Source organism: Lutra lutra, chromosome 5, assembly GCF_902655055.1.
Source record: "Lutra lutra chromosome 5, mLutLut1.2, whole genome shotgun sequence".
NCBI lineage: Eukaryota > Metazoa > Chordata > Mammalia > Carnivora > Mustelidae > Lutra > Lutra lutra.
Window position 1 is genome coordinate 116,561,859 of NC_062282.1, and position 18,501 is coordinate 116,580,359.

General features: G+C 38.0%; 1 pseudogene; it reads right to left on the minus strand.

The window, feature by feature from the left end:
* Positions 1-7,951: 7,951 nt before the first annotated feature.
* On the minus strand, positions 7,952-8,050 carry LOC125101397 (uncharacterized; annotated as a pseudogene).
* Between the last annotated feature and the right edge of the window lie 10,451 nt (positions 8,051-18,501).

Here is an 18,501-nt window from a genome sequence, read left to right on the forward strand (position 1 = left end):
CCCTTTTATAAATGCACTAGATGCTGCCAGACTTCCTGTAACTTAAAATTCCTAGTAGGGGGGCGCCTGGGTGACTCAGTGGGTTAAGCCGCTGCCTTCGGCTCAGGTCATGATCTCAGAGTCCTGGGATCGAGCCCCGCATCGGGCTCTCTGCTCAGCAGGGAGCCTGCTTCCCCTTCTCTCTCTGCCTGCCTCTCTGCCTGCTTGTGATCTCTCTCTGTCAAATAAATAAATAAAATCTTTAAAAAAAAAAATTCCTAGTAGGCTGCTTCTAAATTTTCCAAAACTAATTGATCTCACAAAAGATGAAAATACTCTTCAAATACACGACACTTTGAATAGTATTTTCCAATTCTCTCACTAGCAAACTCTGAACTCCTCTTCCAAATTCCATTGCCTTTCTATAAATCATGTTTCCACCCCACCCCACCCCCCGCTCCCCTTCCTACCCATTGCCCTATATAGTGATATGCTGGAAAATGTTTAATAGCTGGCTCTTTAGAGTAAAAAGACCTGACTTACAGTGTAGTCCCATTTTTGTGGTATAAGTAGTCCTACTGTAGCTGATTTTGAACTATCACTGTGACATCATTGACCGTGGAGTTACGAACACATGCTCATGGTTGGTTCTCATGAATCAGGTTGTGCCACCTCTGGCATCCACTGATAAAACAGACTTCTATCCACAGGAAGGCACATCAAATTTGACCTGTTAAATCTCTTGTTTAACTGTTTCACATAGCTTTTTAGGCTATCATGAGAATACTGGACATAAGATAAATGAATCTGGGACCTAGTTTCTAAACAAGACAGTCCCAAGATGCAGTCTTCCTTAGTATCAACAGTAATGGTTATTAATGATAATTTTACACCTCAAAGAAAAGAACGAAAGATTTATTTGAACAACAGATTCCTGGTGTTTACATTCTACTCCCCCATCCATTCTTAATTAATCTTAAAAAAAAAAAAAAAAACTATTACTTTTCATTGAGAGGTAAAAGCTTTATGAAATTTTGTTCTTGGCATGCCTGCATGGATGTACTAGCCAGTTGACTGTCAGCTGGCCAGCACATGATTAACATCAAAAGTATTATAAACATAGCAATATTTAATTATAACGACATTGGGTTGTTTTCATTGTTGAAGGACAAAGTCTGTTTGTCTTGAACATAACTCAAACTGAGCTATTTTGAAATTTCATACAAAATCCCCAGTAACAAGTGTTAACAGAAATAGCAACATTTTAAACTTCCAAAATATTACATAATACATTAAAGTTCATTTTATAAATTACACATAAAATCACACAGTTTCCTGTCATTGCACAGATATGGGTGACCTTCAGGTTGTAGCCCCTGTACATGCTTGGGAGAGAAGAAATGCTTGACTGTGGCCTTTGAGTAAGCATCACTGATAGCAGCATGCAGACAGAGCTGCACAAACAGAATGTTGCATATGCTGAGCTGGCAATGAAAAAACTGGCAATGAAAAAAAGAAAACGTTTGTTAAGCCATTATCATACTTAAACAGAAATTTACAAGATACTTTCATTTAAACTATTAATTATTTGAACTATGAATCAGAGGTAGGCCAAAACTGAATATCTGTGGTGTTCCATCACATTTTTAGACAGGCATTAATATATTTCATTATTTCCATCTATAGATCTCCTCTAAAATGATCTGAAAAATGGGAAAAATGTCTTCATTTAATTATATTGGCCCATCACCCCCCAGACTTTTAGATGATTTTTCTCACAGATTAGCAAGATTTTTTTTTTTGTATCAAAGTCGCTAGTTTTTTTTTTTTTTAAAGATTTTATTTATTTATTTGATAGAGAGAAATCACAAGTAGGCAGAGAGGCAGGCAGAGAGAGAGGAGGAAGCAGGCTCCCTGCTGAGCAGAAAGCCCGATGTGGGGCTCGAACCCAGGACCTGGGATCATGACCTGAGCCGAAGGCATCGGCTTAACCCACTGAGCCACCCAGGCGCCCCTAAAGTCGCTAGTTTTAAACTCTTATTGGTCTTATCTCAAAGGATCTGAGTTTAATAGTAATAATAATACTTTTCATTTTAAAGATGTTTAGTGATTCTAGGCTTATTGGAATTATCCCAATCTTACACAGGGAAAGAAAGCAAGCTTGGGATATGTGACTAGTTAGAACTGAAACGCAGATTTTTTTTTTTAATACTATAAATTCAAAGCAGTTTGTATTTGCTGGAAAACCACATATATTTCAGATTCTGTTTTCTAGAGCCTTCCCCCATATTTAGGATATAGTATGAAATGTCCATTGAATGTTCTCTTTTTATCTGTTTCATGAATGTTGAGTTGTAAGCAAACCAGAGTTTGATGAATGTTGATGTTTTGAAGGTTCCCACTTCTTACATTATAATTGATTTCTAGTAGAACTATTACCTTTTCTCCATCTGTGTCTTACAGTTGACCTTTTGGATTTTCATGTAAATGATAAACTCACCTTATCAAGTTGTACATACAAACACATTAGAATTGGAATGGGAGGTGCAAAATTGTTCCAGGGAAAGAGAAGAGGAAGAGAGTTTGGGTGATTTTGTGGGGTATATATAACCACATTGGCCAAGAGATCCACAGCGACAAATTTGTGTTTCTCTGCTAAGTTGTATCAGGAAAGGGAAGAAAAACAAAAAATTGATGCCCTCCTTTCTGCTAAGAAGTTCACCTCCTTTGTAAGGTTGTTTTCTGTAGCAGCTCACTACGGTACTGTGTCTCCAAAGATGGCAATCCTGTTCCCTAGCACTTGGGGTCATTGAGAAAGAGACTAACATTAGAGGCAGGATTTCCTCTTTCAGTGGAAAAATCCATGCTTATAGCACCATGCAATTTTAAGGCTGTGTGGTAGAGGAATGCACTTGACTAACATTGGCTGGAAAAGGGAACAATATACTTTGCTTTAGACTCTAAATGACCAAATTTCCAGAGATTTCCATTTTGGGGCCTGTCAGTCAAGAGCAGCATTGAGGAGCTAAATGTGTGCATGTCTGGACTCTGGCTGCTAAGAATGCTCCAGCTGCCAAGCAGGGAGTGAATGTTTCGTCAGCGTGCAGCTGAGGGGTAAACGAGGACAGCCAGGCTGGGTACACTGCCATAGTTGCTGTAATTTCTTTGTGTATTTTTGTATGTTTTTAAATATTTTATATGTCTTTGACATAAAGCTTGTTAAGGTTAGAGATCATCTCTGGTTTGCTTACAACTCAGGTGATCTGATTTATGATAATGTGAACTACGGAAGAGGGCCATGTTACTGAACAAGGCAGTTAATTTCCTCCCCTCTGTGGGGAAGTGCATGGCAGATCATGATCTAATTCTAGAGGGTCACCAGTTTCAGATTTAATGGCTTACTGTAAGTGGTAAAAGATAAACTTGAGGACCATTCATTATAGAAATTCTTAAGACCTTCCCTCAACAACAGCAAAAGTCTCTCAATGGGATAACTAAGAAAAAAGGAAATAGTAAAGAAACCTGCCTCCCTTTGCATTAACTCTGGGTAAGGGTAGGAAGTCTTGATGGTATTTAACCTCAGGATAGTTTAGGGTCAGAATTGATACTCTGTATATGGCTCAAAATGCCCAAATTAAAGATTTACATTAATGTGGTTATGGGTTGGCAGTATTCCTTGGTAGAATGGATAGAAAAATGCAGGTGTTTTAAATCCAAGTCTCAAAGAATTCTCACAAATACATTTCCAAGGAATAAGAGTACAGAATGAAAAATCTCAAAACATAGTACAAAACAAGCCACTATGAGTAGGAGAAACAAAAACAAGAAAACAGAGTATCCTCACCACAAAAATGAAAGGCCATAGATATTGAAATTATAGGCTATGGAGTATATGATAATAAGCATGTTTAATATGTTTAAATAAATTATTTTTAAAGAACTAAATAGAAATTCTAGAAATAAGATATAGAATAATTAAAAATTAGAAACTCTACCTACAATTTGAAAGCAGTTTGTAGACATAGCTGAAGAATGGATGAGTAGGCTGGATGATTGAAGAAATTTTCCAGAATTCTGCACAGTGATATGTACATTAAAACTGCTAGTAGTAGATACAAATATTTACATTTAAGTGTAGCTGAAAGTATATGCTAGTACTATAAAAGATACAAATCTTCACAGTCAGGTACATAAGGAACTCCAAGCAAGATAAGTGAAATCCATCCCTAAACTTGTCATAGTTAAACTGTAGAACAAGAACAAAAACAAAGGTTTGTTAACAAGAACAAAAAGAATGAGAAGTCTGACAAGGAATCTGAAACTAGATGGAGACTTAGCAGAACTCAAGAAGCTTCCTACTCTAAAATGACAGTAGAGAAAGTAGAAAAAACAACCCAGTATATACCTCAGATCCCACCAAAAGCTTGGCCGTGGCAGTATGTGAGGATTTTGGAAATGGGAATAAAGTTGGGCCTAAAAAAGGAGAATTGACTCAGTGTTGAAGAATTAGATACCCAAAGCCTGTAACTCATATCGCCAGGGGATTGCCATTTTTCTCCTTCAGCAGAGCACTGGAGGTGTAGCCCTCAGAAAGGCGGAACACAGTGTTTCTTGGCTGGAGGTCTCAGGGCACAGTTGAGAGCGGAGCTGGCTACCACAGTGAGAACAGAACCAGTTAAATGAAATGTGTACATACTGGCTGTGGAGATACCACCGTTCCTCAGCCTCCTGGCTATGAAACGTTAGCAATCAGGTTTTACTGACAAGGAAGGAGAAAGGAAGACTCTCTCCCCGGGGGATCTTCCATTTACTCAGAAGCATCCGTAGGCACAGATACTAGCAGTTCCCCCAATGAAATGGTTTAACGAAAACAGCTTGAAGTAAGCTTGTGGTCAGTAAGCCCATGCATGGATGTGGAACTCCAAATGTCTTTTTAACGCCTCATTGTTAAATGAGAGCTAGCAGCCAGGGATCACTATGAGGTTTTGAGGAATATCAGAAACAGACCTAAAACAAAGAAACAGAAAAAAGCATTCTCAAGAAACCAGACCACACAAAGAGGAGAAAAATACGTTTTTAGGTCATTTTATACATTCAGAGCAATAAATAAGATAGTGCAGCCGTAAAAGGGTATGATCCTTTATTAAAAGGACAGGAAAAAGGAGCTGTGTAAGAAAAAGAACCCAGTTTTCCCCTTCTGAGCCTTTCTCCTTTACCACTCACACAGAGCACTTCTTTTGTGTCACTTTTGAGACTTCTGGTCGCTAGATGTGTGCTGATTTCCCCCAAACCGAACAATTCTCCGCAACAGCAGTTGGGTGTCCTGTAGTTTAACTCCATTCTTACACTATCTACATGGAGAGAGTATCAGATCCCACAGGTAACAGGCTCAGTCCCACAGGACTGCCCCCTCCCCCCCTTCAGATACTAATCACAAGTAGTGGGTCCCCAGTTTACCTACAGTTTTGGTCAGATTTGGCTACAGATCAGTTGTTACCATGACCTTCCCTCAGGTTTGATTATTTTGTTAGAGCCGCTTCCGGAACTCAGGGAGACATGTTTATAGGTTTGTTAAAGGATATGATAGAGGATATAGATAAAGAGATACGTAGTAGTTCTGGGAAGGTTTTGAGAGCAGGAGCGTCTTTCCCTATGTAATTTTGGGGTACATCACTCTCCTGGTATGGAGAGTGTTCTGTAAGTGTTCTGTAACCCCATATTACTGGGATTTTATGGAGGCTTCCTCATGTAGACATGATCAATTATTAACTCCATTTCCAGCTTTCCTCGCATTTCTTGGAATGTGGGGGTAGGACTGAAAATTTCAAACTTCTGATCTAGGCTTGGCATCCAGCAGCCCCCCTAGAGTCACCTCATTAGAACAAAAGATGCTCCTGGTGCCCTTATCAGTTTCCTAAGCAGTTCTGTGCCAGGAACCAGGGACAGAGACAATATATTATCTCACAGAAGCCACTGAAAATTATAAACATAACAGAAATTAGAAAGACTTAAAGGTAGAATTAAGAAAATCTTACTTCTAGGGGCGCCTGGGTGGCTCAGTGGGTTAAGCCGCTGCCTCCGGCTCAGGTCATGATCTCAGGGTCCTGGGATCGAGCCCTGCATCGGGCTCTCTGCTCAGCAGGGAGTCTGCTTCCCTCTCTCTGCCTGCCTCTCTGCCTACTTATGATCTCTCTCTGTCAAATAAATAAATAAAATCTTAAAAAAAAAAAATCTTACTTTTAGAAAGTAGAGCAAAAAGGCAAAGAGATAAAAAAAATAAGAGAAAATAAAAGGAACTTAAGACACCAGCCCACCATATCCAGAATTTAAGTAAAAGTAGGGAATGTAGACAAACAGCAAAAAAGTAATAAAATAGTATTTCATAGAGGGGCACCTGGGTGGTTCAGTGGGTTAAGCCTCTGCCTTTGGCTCAGGACATGATCTCAGGATCCTGGGATCGAGCCCTATATCGGGCTCTCTGCTCAGCAGGGAGCCTGCTTTCCTCTCTCTGCCTGCCTCTCTGCCTACTTGTGATCTCTGTCAAATAAATAAATAGAAAATCTTAAAAAACTCATTAAAAAAATAGTATTTCATAGAGCAGAAGTTCAGGAATTTCCAGGTTGAAAATCTCAGAGCATGCTCAACACATTTTTTATTTTATAAAAACATTTTTTATTTTATAAAAATAAACTCACAACAAAATACATCATTGTAAAATTTCAAAACACCAAGGGTGAAGAGCTTCCATAGAGGATGAAAAGCAGGTTAAGACACAAAGGCCAGAGAAGCAGAATGGCATCAGATGTCTGAACAGCAACTCTGGACGCCAAACGGAAATGGAACAATGCCTTCAAAATTCTGCAGTAAAGTTATTTCAACTTGGAATTATATTTGCTCAAACTGTCAACATTTGAGAGGCAAACAAAGAGGGGCTGTTAAGGTAGGAGTAATGCTTTATTTTTCAGGTTTGCTGGAAGGTATCTAAGTATGCATGTTATTATTCTTTAAGCCATACAGTTCTGTTCTATATACTCTTTAAACTCCAACCTGTCACAGAATTTAAATGACCCAAAAAAGTAGCCAATAGGGCAAAATGTTAGAACTTAGGAGTTGAACAATGGGTACGTGCATGTTTTGTTATTCTCTGTATCTTTTGCATACATCATGCATATTATGATAAAATATTTTAAGAAAACTTTCTAAACAGTAAAAGTTGGGAGGGCAGGTGGTAGGGCAGAAGAGAATGAGTGACAGCACACTAATAGAACAGTCTCTTCCTCCAGATTTGTAAGAAGTGTTCTCCATGGGATGGGGGGGCTCCGATCCCTACCAACTTACTTATAGTTTATCATACTTATAGTACTAAGCAGGTGGACTCAAGTTGTCTCTTTCACTTACAAATCACCACAACATGACCTTTTCTGTCAAATTATAGACCTCTTGGCTTGTTCTGTATGCTGTACCAAGTGCATCTTGGTGTCCTTATTTTTCAGGTATTATTAGAAGTAGGCAGGCTGTCACACCCCCACCGATGCTGTCTTACAATTTATTACCTTGTGTAGACTTTGGGTTCAGACCAGCTGGCTTCTTACCTAGTAGTATTGCCTTAAGTAAGTTTCTAAATCTTCTTTTTCAGTGTCCTCATCAGTATACTGGTAATAATCATAGTGTCTAACTTGTAGAGCTTTTGTGAGACTTACTGTTAACTATTGCCATTATCATTATTTGCAAATGGCAAGGTTGTATTTTCATAAACTAAAAGTGGTCATCATAGTCCTCATAAGACTGGTAAATAAATGCATCATGAACATTTTTAGTTGTTAGCTTAGATAAATATAGCCACACTGCAGAGAGACCAATAAAAAAATCATAAAACAAATATAAATATGGCAACACTAAGGATTGGTGGAAAACACTAGTAAGAGGGTTTCTGAACTGTGGAGCTGTTCATTTTATTTATATATATTTTTATTTTTACAGAGAACATTTCATGAATTTGTATGTCATCCTTGTGCAGGGGCCATGCTAATCTTTTCTGTATTGTTCCAATTTTAGGTGCTGAAGCAAGCACCTGTTCATTACTTTTGAAATTCTGCTGGTACTTCTTTTTTTTTTTTTTCTTCAGTTAACACTCTTGATCCTATTATAGTGCAAAAAATTTGATGTACAGCTAAGAACTTTTAATTTGCTAAAAGATGTATATTACCAAAAAAGAAGGGAAAATGAAGATGCCTTGCCTCCTTAGAAACCAAAATTGTTTTGGGGCACCTGGATGGCTCAGTCGGTTAAGTGTCCGACTCTTGATTTCGGCTCAGGTCTTGCTCTCAGGGTCATGAGAATAAGCCCAGGTCAGGCCCTGCAGTGGGCCTGGAGCCTGCTTAAGATTCTTCCTCTTTGGGGCGCCTGGGTGGCTCAGTGGGTTAAAGCCTCTGCCTTCGGCTCGGGTCATGATCCCAGGCTCCTGGGATCGAGCCCCGCATCAGGCTCTCTGCTGGGCAGGGAGCCTGCTTCCTCCTCTCTCTCTGCCTGCCTGCCTCTCTGCCTACTTGTAATCTCTGCCTGTCAAATAAATAAATAAAATCTTAAAAAAAAAAAAAAAAATTCTTCCTCTTCATCTCCCTCTGCCCCAGAAGGGAAAAAAGAGAGAGAGAGAGACCAAAATTGTTTAGATAAAGTCTCACACAGTGAAAGAATAACCTAAACACTAATTCATATAGTCACTGGTTGCCTCATTTAATAGGTTGTGTAGGTTCACAATACTCATAAAAATAATATTAAGTAATTAATATTATATTAATATAATATATAATATTATCAATAAATAATATTAAATAACATTTAAAAGATCAGCTGAACTGAGGAAAAACATGTTTGTGGGGCACCTGGGTGGCTCAGTAATTTAAGCATCCAACTCTTAATCTCATCCCAGGTTTTGATCTCATCCCAGGTTTTGATCTCAGGGTTGTGAGTTCAGGCCTTGTGTTGGGCTCCACGCTGCGCATGGAGCTTACTTAAAAACAAAAATAAACATGTTTGGTGATATTAAAAGATGCCATAAATTCATTTTGTCTTAATTTTGGTTAATATATTCATTTCTGCTGCTTGGATATCAGTACAACATCCCTGAATTAGCTCTAAAATCATAATACTATCACCCCTGGACAGTTTTATGCTGTCATATAATGTTTCATCATATGAAACATACATGATTCATATAATGTTTCCTCCACCCAGAGGCGTCACTTATTCTTGTCCTTTTTAGCCTGCAGAATTCTAGTACGTTTTGAGTTTGAACTACGCTGTTGTTCCAGATGGCAACGTAAAATGCATTAAAGTTTTTCTCAGCCTGTCTTATTTGTTTGCGGAGACTCTTTGCCCTCTTCTGGAGCATTGACGCTCAGGTAAAACTTGACTTCACCCCTAGCTGAAGTGATGACTCAGGAGAACAGAAAGGGTAGCACATTCTCCTGAGCAAGAGACTGATTCTCTTCCTGGAGCTGTTGAGAAAAAGATTCCTTTTACCTGCTGAGGTTTTCCTTTACCATCAGTTTGAGCTGGAGCCACTGGAGCACTTGCCTGAGGACAGGGTAACTCACTGATCAGAGGAGAGGACTGTTTCTTCATGACTGTTTGAATCTCTCTATCTGAAGTGGGTCAGAGTGAACTTTGCAGTTTTGCAAGTAAAGAAAGATTAAGGAAACAAAAGACCGTGCAGGAAGGGGGAAAAAGTCATAAAATACTACATGGCTCTGCTGTGAATAGTTGTACATTGTCATAACAATGTAAATATTGAAAATTGATTTAACCAAAATTGCGGTATAACTATATGAGGTGGATGTGTGAGGATAATAAGAGAGAGACATACGGAGGGGTAATGGCAAAGCAATACTAAATCTACTTCTACCATGTTTGGAAGTCAGTAGGTAATGCCTAATTCTGCAAAATCAAGAAGCAACAATATAAATGTATTATCCAGAAATAGGGCCCGAAATTGCTCTTTCCTCCTGCCCTCCCAAAAGCACTGAACTATTTAGAAATCTTTGCTCTGGGCACTTGGTGCAGTCCCTTTTAATGTAGAAACTCTTATCTTTTAATGCCAAATGTTCTTGATTTACTTATTTGATTATTTTCTTCTTTCCATTTCTGCTTATCTCCCTTTCTACAATTACTCAGATATGAGGCCTCTTGGACTGATCCTCTTAGTCCTTTGATTTCTGAATCTTTTCTGTATTGTTATCCTCTCATTATCTTTTTGCTCTATTTTCAGAGAGATTTCCTCAGCTTAACTATTTTTTTAAAGATGTGTTTATTTATTTTAGAGAGAGAGCATGCATGCACAAAAAGGGGGGTGGGACAGAGGCAGAGGGAGTGGGAAACAGAATCTTGAGCAGACTCCATGCTGAACACGGAGCCTGACACTGCCCCAACCAAAACCAAGAGTCGAGTGCTTAACCGACTGAGCCACCCAGGCACCTCTCAACTTAACTATTTATCTTTCAGCCCTTTTATTGTTGTTGTTTTTTTTAATTTCACAAAATTTCTACTCTCATATTTTGAATTTTTAGGATCTCTTTTTTTGTTCTCTTTAGATAGGTGGTAGATAATCATGCTGTTCTAATGCTGTGGATACCACACTCTCTGGTCTCTGGGATATGGAAGATAGTGTTTCCATTTTTCCCCCTCTCCTATGTTCATCTCTTGAGGGTTGCCTCTCTCTGCTTGTTTCCATCTTTGTCTTTCACACAGAAGCTGTCCTCAGATACCCAGTGACCTTTGGTTTTCTAAGACTGAGGGTATTAGATGGCTCTGTGAAGCCCTGGGTACCTCTAGGCATAGGTGTAGTATGGTGATGGGGGCTTGGCCCTTGGTTGTTGATTTGGGTGGTCTTCTTCACTGACGGAACCCTGATTGTCAGGATTTCTAGGTTTTCTTGGATCAGACTCCCCAGACGTGACTTCACATTCCTCGGCATAGGAGGTAAAGGCTGGAGCAGGCATTACAGGAACCAAGTGCAGGAAGACAAGATAGCTGCACTTAGGATTCCATATATTAAAGTTCACTGAATTCCACTGTTTTTAGCATGGCACATGTAACTGATTTTGTCTAGTATCCTCAGTTTCACAGATCCTCTCTAGAATAAACCTGCCATTATATATCCACTTGCACAGTAGATTGATCATAAAGAGTAGGGGAAGAGCTCTGAGGTGGGGAGATGTCAAATTGCTCCCTATAAACACTTTCCCCTCATTCGTCTGCTCGGAGCCTCACAGTTCAAAAGTACCCATTGCCAACAATTTGGAGGCTTTAGGAAATGTGAAATGTAAATTAGTTTCTTGACTTTTCCAACGGTTGCTTTCTAAAGTATTAATAGGTAGTTCATACTCCCGTGTCTGCTTTTCACTTTCTTAAAATTTTCTTGTATTGACTTCTCTCCTGCCCTCTTTGTTCTTATGAATTCTTTTTAAATCACTTTTCTCTCATTCTGATGAGAGTATAGAATGCAAGCAAACTTGAGTACCGTATTTTGAACTTTTGAGATCGCACACGCATGCGCGTGCCCATAGTAGCACAAGTGGGGGGAGGGGCAGAGGGCGAGGCCGACTCCCCAATGAGCAGGAGCTAGATGCAGCACTTGATCCCAGGAACCTGGGTTCATGACCTGAGCTGAAGGAAGATGCTTAATCGACTGAGCCACCTAGGCATCCCTTGACCTTTGTTTTTACTTAGAAGTGTAATCTTTGTCATTATTTTAGCTATTACATCAAGTACTCTAAAGCTATAGGTATTGGGTTTATATGAAATATCTGAAGATAGATATCTTTTAAAATGGTTAAGATTGAGCAGATTTAGGCAAACCACAGTAACTCCTGTTTGGCTCTCATAATTTTACTCAGCTGTTATTAACTTTTATAGAAGTTTATGCGATTTTTAAACCGACTCAGAAAAAGCTCTCCTCCCTAGAAAGTTCCTATTATTTTGCACATAGTTTGTCCATATTTTGAATTCAATAGATTGTTTCACTAATGTAGGCTACTTTATTTTTACATCTATTTTGACTAAAATGTTTTCTCTGTGTTTCATAAATTGCTTTTTCATGGCATATAAACAATGAACAAGCTCTAAAAACTATTTTTCTTATAGATCACATTCTATTTTTTTTTAAAGATTTTATTTATTTATTTGACAGAGAGAGAGATCACAAGTAGGCAGAGAGGCAGGCAGAGAGAGAGAGAGAGGAGGAAGCAGGCTCCCCACTGAGCAGAGAGCCCGATGCGGGGCTCGATCCCAGGACCCTGAGATCATGACCTGAGCTGAAGGCAGAGGCTTTAACCCACTGAGCCACCCAGGCGCCCCTCACATTCTATTTTTGATGATAAAAATATTAGTTCATTTACCTTGACAGTTACTTGTTCAAAAGGGCAACTTTCAAGTACATCACAATAATATAAATTCAACTTTATAGAATTTATGAAATTATCTCTGCTAAGAGATGCCTGGGGTGGCTTAGTCGGTTAGACAGTTAGTTAGACGCTTGGTTAGTTAGAAGCTTAGTTAAGTGTCTGCCTTCAGCTCATTGGGTGTAGAGATTACTTAAAAATAAATTTTTTTTTTAGGATTTTATTTATCTGTTTGAGCGAGAGATTGCAAGTAGGCAGGCGGAGAGAGAGGGGGAAGCAGGCTCCCCACTGAGCAGAGAGCCCGATGCCGGGCTGCATCCCAGGACCCTGAGATCATGACCTGAGCTGAAGGCAGAGGCTTTAACCCACTGAGCCACCAGGTGCCCCCAAAATAAAATCTTAATAAAAGAAAAAGATAAAGAGAAAGCAGTTAGACTGGGTAGAAAAGAGGAGAGATGATTGGGTCGAGTGTCCAACAAGGTTGAATAATTACTCAAATTTCATTTTTTTAGTCAAATTTTATTTTTAAGTTGTTTTCCTAAAGCTTAATTGCTTCAATTATATGCTTGGCTCTTTGATGCTTTAGCAGTCTGTTTAGAAATAGACTGGAAATCTTCAGTGTGCACTTGCATATTCATTATCTCATGTGTTCCTTGCCAGCACCAGGAGGCAGACCAATATTATTTTTCTTTTCTGAGGGTGGAGTAGTTCTCACCTAGTTGGTCTAGGCTTCTTCCACAGTGAGGTGTTTCGAACAGGTATATGGAATCTTTACTCACTGAATACAATATAATAAAGGAAGCTGTTTACAGCAAATGTTTTCAGAATGTACATGGTATTTTACAGAAAAGTCATGTAATTCTGACAGATTTTGGTTCTCTTAAGAATATCAAGGAATGGGGCGCCTGGGTGGCTCAGTGGGTTAAGCCGCTGCCTTCGGCTCAGGTCATGATCCCAGGTCCTGGGTTCAAGCCCCACATCGGGCTCTCTGCTCAGCAGGGAGCCTGCTTCCTCCTCTCTCTCTGCCTGCCTCTCTGCCTACTTGTGATTTCTCTCTGTCAAATAAATAAATAAAATCTTAAAAAAAAAAAACAGAATATCAAGGAACATCTAAAGCTTTTATCTACCATTGTGAAACAGAATTGTCACTAAGAACTAGATTATAAGTCGTTTGAAAGCAGAGAACGTTTTATGTACTCTCTCATATCTCTTCATCAACCTAGACCACTGATGGACATAGAATAGATGTTCAGTGCCTTTGCTAGTTGAATAACTGACAGCAGTTTCCAAAGGGGCTTATCTGTTCCAATTTAAAATGGGTTTTACTAAAATTTACTACCTTGGTAATGTTAATTTATGTTACTTCAATGACTAAGATCTGTAATTTACAATTCTGCTGGTTTAGTAAGTTTTCCAGAGTTTTTTTTTTTTTAGCAAAATGAACATGATGTACACTGGAACCACAAAAATCAGAAAAGTCACCAACAAACTTTATTATTTTATCAGTTTATTCTGTCTATGATGATGTTCCAAAATCTTCAGTGAATCTCAGTTATGTTTGTTTTTGAATCCTGGATTTTATTTGGAAGGGGTGTTCATTCTCACTAACAATTTATTCTGCTCTGAACTTAAATTTGTATAAAATGTGCATTTGGAGTCTCTCCATCAGGAAACACAGCAAACAGCTCACCAGAAAAACAGCCCAGAAACAAAGATGTTTGGGGCTCACTGATCTGTAAATACAAAATTAATCATGTTCTGCTACTCATTCCACTCTCATGTGATTTTTAGCTTGTGCAGCGTACTTGAATATTTGCACCTTTGTGTATAAAACAGAAATATTACCTCCTGAAAAATTACAAGGAATAACCAAGAAAATAAACTTTAATACTAAAATATGTGTGTGTGTAGATGTAATGGGTCATAATTGATTACAAAAAGAAATGATCACTTATCAAATTGTATGTGACATGTTTTGGGGCACTATAAAGAATTAAATTATAGCTTTATAGTTCTCCTTTAATTCTCTTCAAAATTAGGTAAAAAGCTTTCTGTGTAAAATTTTAAACTATGCAGTCTTAAATATTTAATAAAATAACAAGTAAATCATACCAAGTAAACAGTAAGACTCTTGCTAGCCATCTTAGCTTGGTAAACAAGGCTCCCAGAATTACTGAACAATCTAGTTCTTAATCTTTCCAAATACACACAGCTGTTGTGTTTAAGAGTGACAAATTGCCATTATGGCCTAATTACTGGTGCTTGCTCCAGACATATGCAAAATATTTACAGTGTAATAAAAGAATCCACACAACCCAAATGTTTGGTAGATTTAATTCTATAGCCCTCTCTTTTTTGTTTTTATTTTTCATTTTAGGGGGAATGTAATTATCATATGGTCACCATCAGAGAAGTAAAAAGTACAGTTCCCAAACATGATTTGTTTAAATGTGTTTACAGATATTCTTTCTTTGTGAATTTGGAAACCATCCCTTTCAACCCCCCACCTGCAATACACACATATATTTGAACAGATTTTGCTATTGAAAAATATATGGAAAGGAAATCCATACAGCTAAAGCGCATGATGTGATTCAGAATACTTAGGGTGGCTGATAAAGATCATCAAGTTCGAAGTTCTTTATGATTTGTTGAGCTATCATTTGGTGGGCTCTCTGAAATCTGCTAATGCCTTGTAGAGTATCTTACAGTCGTCTACTGGTGTTTCAGGATGTATATCTTGGGTATTAAAGGTATTGGTATTTGATGTCTTTAAAACAGGCAGAAAAGATTGGCAGACTTAAGTAGGCATCGGAAATTGATCAAGGAGTGCATCTGGGCCAGACTTAGAATCAGCAGACTGATCCTACTTCTCAGTGCATTAGAATTTGGTCCAAAGGGCCCATATATTTATCTAGACTTAAAATTTGTAACCTATGGAATAGTAGGATTAATAGTTGTTCATCTCATATTTCATAGGATTGCTGTGATTCTTGTTTTACTTTATTATTATTTCCAAACCTTGAGAGAAGTATTTTTATATGCCCCCAATTCTGCAATGTTCATAAATTGTATTATGATTGGTATATTACATTTGTTTTCATAACATTAAACTTATTTCAGGCAGACACATTGAGCTATTTAGATTGAGGATATTTTGGGTGATTAAAACAGTTTGGCTTTGCCAGTGACCATGAGTTTCAACTTAGTTGCCAGTTGTTAACCACACAGACTGTATTTTTTACCTCCCTTTTTCTTTTTCGTGTACTTAAAGGAAGTATGGAGTTAGAATTGGATTGACCTGATTCGGTTTGACTGCTTTCACCAGGACTCTTTCCATTCATTGGCAATATTGCCAGCTCTATCTTTAGAACATGTCCAGAATTCCACCACTTTTCTCCAGGTTCACTATCTACTAGTCTAGTCTTCTGTCTGGGCAATTATAATAACATTCTTGCTGGTCTATCTACTTTCATGCTTGCTTGCTGTAGTCTGTTTCCCACATCAAAGTGATCCTTCTAAAATATAAGATAAATTGTGTCCCTTTAATGCTCAAAATCATCTAGTGACTTCCCATTTCATTCATTCTAAAGTTCATTGGCCTATAAGGCCCTGCGTGAGCTGAGCTCCCTACCTTTCTGACCTCTTTTCCTGTTTTCCTTTTCTCACTCTGTTGCAGATCCCTCTTGGCCTCTTTGATATTCCTTAAACACATCAAGGAATACCTTTCTGCCTGTGCTGTTCTTTTTGCCTTCGGAATGTTGTTCCTCCAGATGTTTTCATGGCATTCTCCTTTACTTCCTTCAGGCTTTGGCTCAGATGTCTTCTTTTCTAGGGAACCTTTTCTTAACCATCTTCTGTAAATAGCAACATAACACCTATTTGCCATATATATATATATATATATTTTTTTTTTTTTTTTTAACTTTTCTCTGTAGCACTTAATGCTCTGTGAATGTATTATACAGTTGACCCTTGAACAACATGGGTTTGAACTATGCTAGTCCACTCATATGTGGATTTTTTTCAGTAAGTATAGTATAGTACTATAAATACATTTTCTTAATCTTTATTATAAGAATACAGTATATAATCCATATAAAAATATGTATTGGTTGACTGTTACTGGTAAGGATTCTGGTTAACCATAGGCTATTAGTAGTGAGGTTTTGGGGGATCAAAAGTTATACTCAGATTTTCAACTGGGCATTTGGGGTTTGGGTTTAACAACCACATTGTTCCAGGGTCAGCTCTATTACTAGTGGCAATTCAAAATGATACAACCATTCTGGAAAGTAGCTTGTAGTTTCTTAAAAACTAAACGTTAATTATATAACGCAGGCATTTGCTTTTAGTTATTTTTCTGGGAGAAATTAATACTGCACAGAAACTTATTCACAAATATCCATGGCAGCTTTACTCATAATAGTCCCTATAGGGACATCATCCAAATGTCCATCAGCAGGTGAAAGGATCGACAAATGGTGTTCTATCCATAAAACGGGATACTACTCAGGAAAGAAAGAAGTGGTTATACATGCATACAACAACATTGATGAACCTCAAAAGGTTTATACTAAGTAAAAAATCCAGACCCCAAAAGAATACATACTGTTCACAGAATATTCTTGAAAAAGTAAAACTGAGAGAAAGCAGATCAGTTGGCTAAGGCTGGGTGTAGAGAGAGAACTGACTAAAAAGGGCATTATGGAGGCTTTGGTTGTGGGGAGGGTGTTGGAATACTAAGTATACACAGTTGTTAAAACTGTACACTTAGAATGGGTACATTTTATTATATGTAAAGCTATAATTCAGTATAGGGTTTTTCAAAGATTTCATTTATTTATTTTAGAAAGCATGAGTGGAGGAAGGGACAGAGGGAGAGGGAAAGAATATCAAGCAGACTATGTGCTGAGCCTGACGAGGGGTTTGATCCCATGACCCTCAGATCATGACCTGAGCTGCAACTAAGAGTAGGACACTTAACCGATTCAGACACCCAGGCATGCCTAGGGTTTATTTTTTTAAAAGATGGCTTCATAAGTAAAAGAATGTAACCCATGGCTGAAGATAGTTTTTTAAATTAAAAATCTTAGAGAAGGGTGAAATCTTAGGGCACATTATTGAAAAATCTGATGTTTTTCTGTAGACCTAACTCCACTATGTGTTACAGCTCAGAATGTCTGGTAAAAGCACCCTGGTTAGCAGGGAAAGAAAGGTTAAGAAGTCACCATGAAATAAAAACTCTGTGATTTCTGTTGGGCTTATGAGCTAGTGCATAAGCTCTGGCCTTCATGAACATAAAGTGGTGTCTTAGAGATGCCATCATCCCCAAAAAATAAAACTCAAAGGGCTGGGGAGGTGGTGAAAGGGGGATGGTGCTAATACCAATCTGGCTCCTTTGCTGGGGACTCTTGTTCTCTTGTTCTGTATTTATCCAGTGCTGTATTTAGAAAAGAGTAAATCAAAACTATGAAATTAAAACATGATGAGTGATTAAAAGCAGCAAAAGAAAAAAAACTTGTTATATACAAGGGAACTTCCTCCCTCCACAAGGCTGCCAACAGATTTCCTAGCAGAAACTTTTTAAGACCCCAAAGGGAACAGCATGATACTTTCAGGTGCTGAAAGGAAAGAATTCCAACCAAGAATACTTTACCCAGCAAGGTTATCATTCAGAACTGAAGGAGAGTGAGAGAGTTTCCCAGACAAGCAAAAGCTAAAGGAGTTTGGCACTACTTAACCAGCCTTATCCAAGAAATACTAAAGAGAATTATTTAAGCTGAAAGAAAAGAGCACTAACTTGCAACAAGAAAACATATGAAAGTAAGTATCTCATTGGTAAATGTCAATCTATAGAAAAGATAGTAGGTTAATCATTTATAACGCTAGTATGGAGGTTAAAATAGTAAAAATAAATACAACTACAATAATTGGTTAAGGGATATACAAAATAAAAAGATGTAAAATGTGACAAACACATTAAATTGGGGGTGGAGCAGTAAAAATGCAGAGTTTTAAAAATGTGTTCAGACTTAACTTGCTATCATCTTTTTTTTTTTTAAGTTTTTTGGTCTTATTTATTTTGTCTTTTTTTTTTAAAAATTTTTTATTTCTTTTCAGC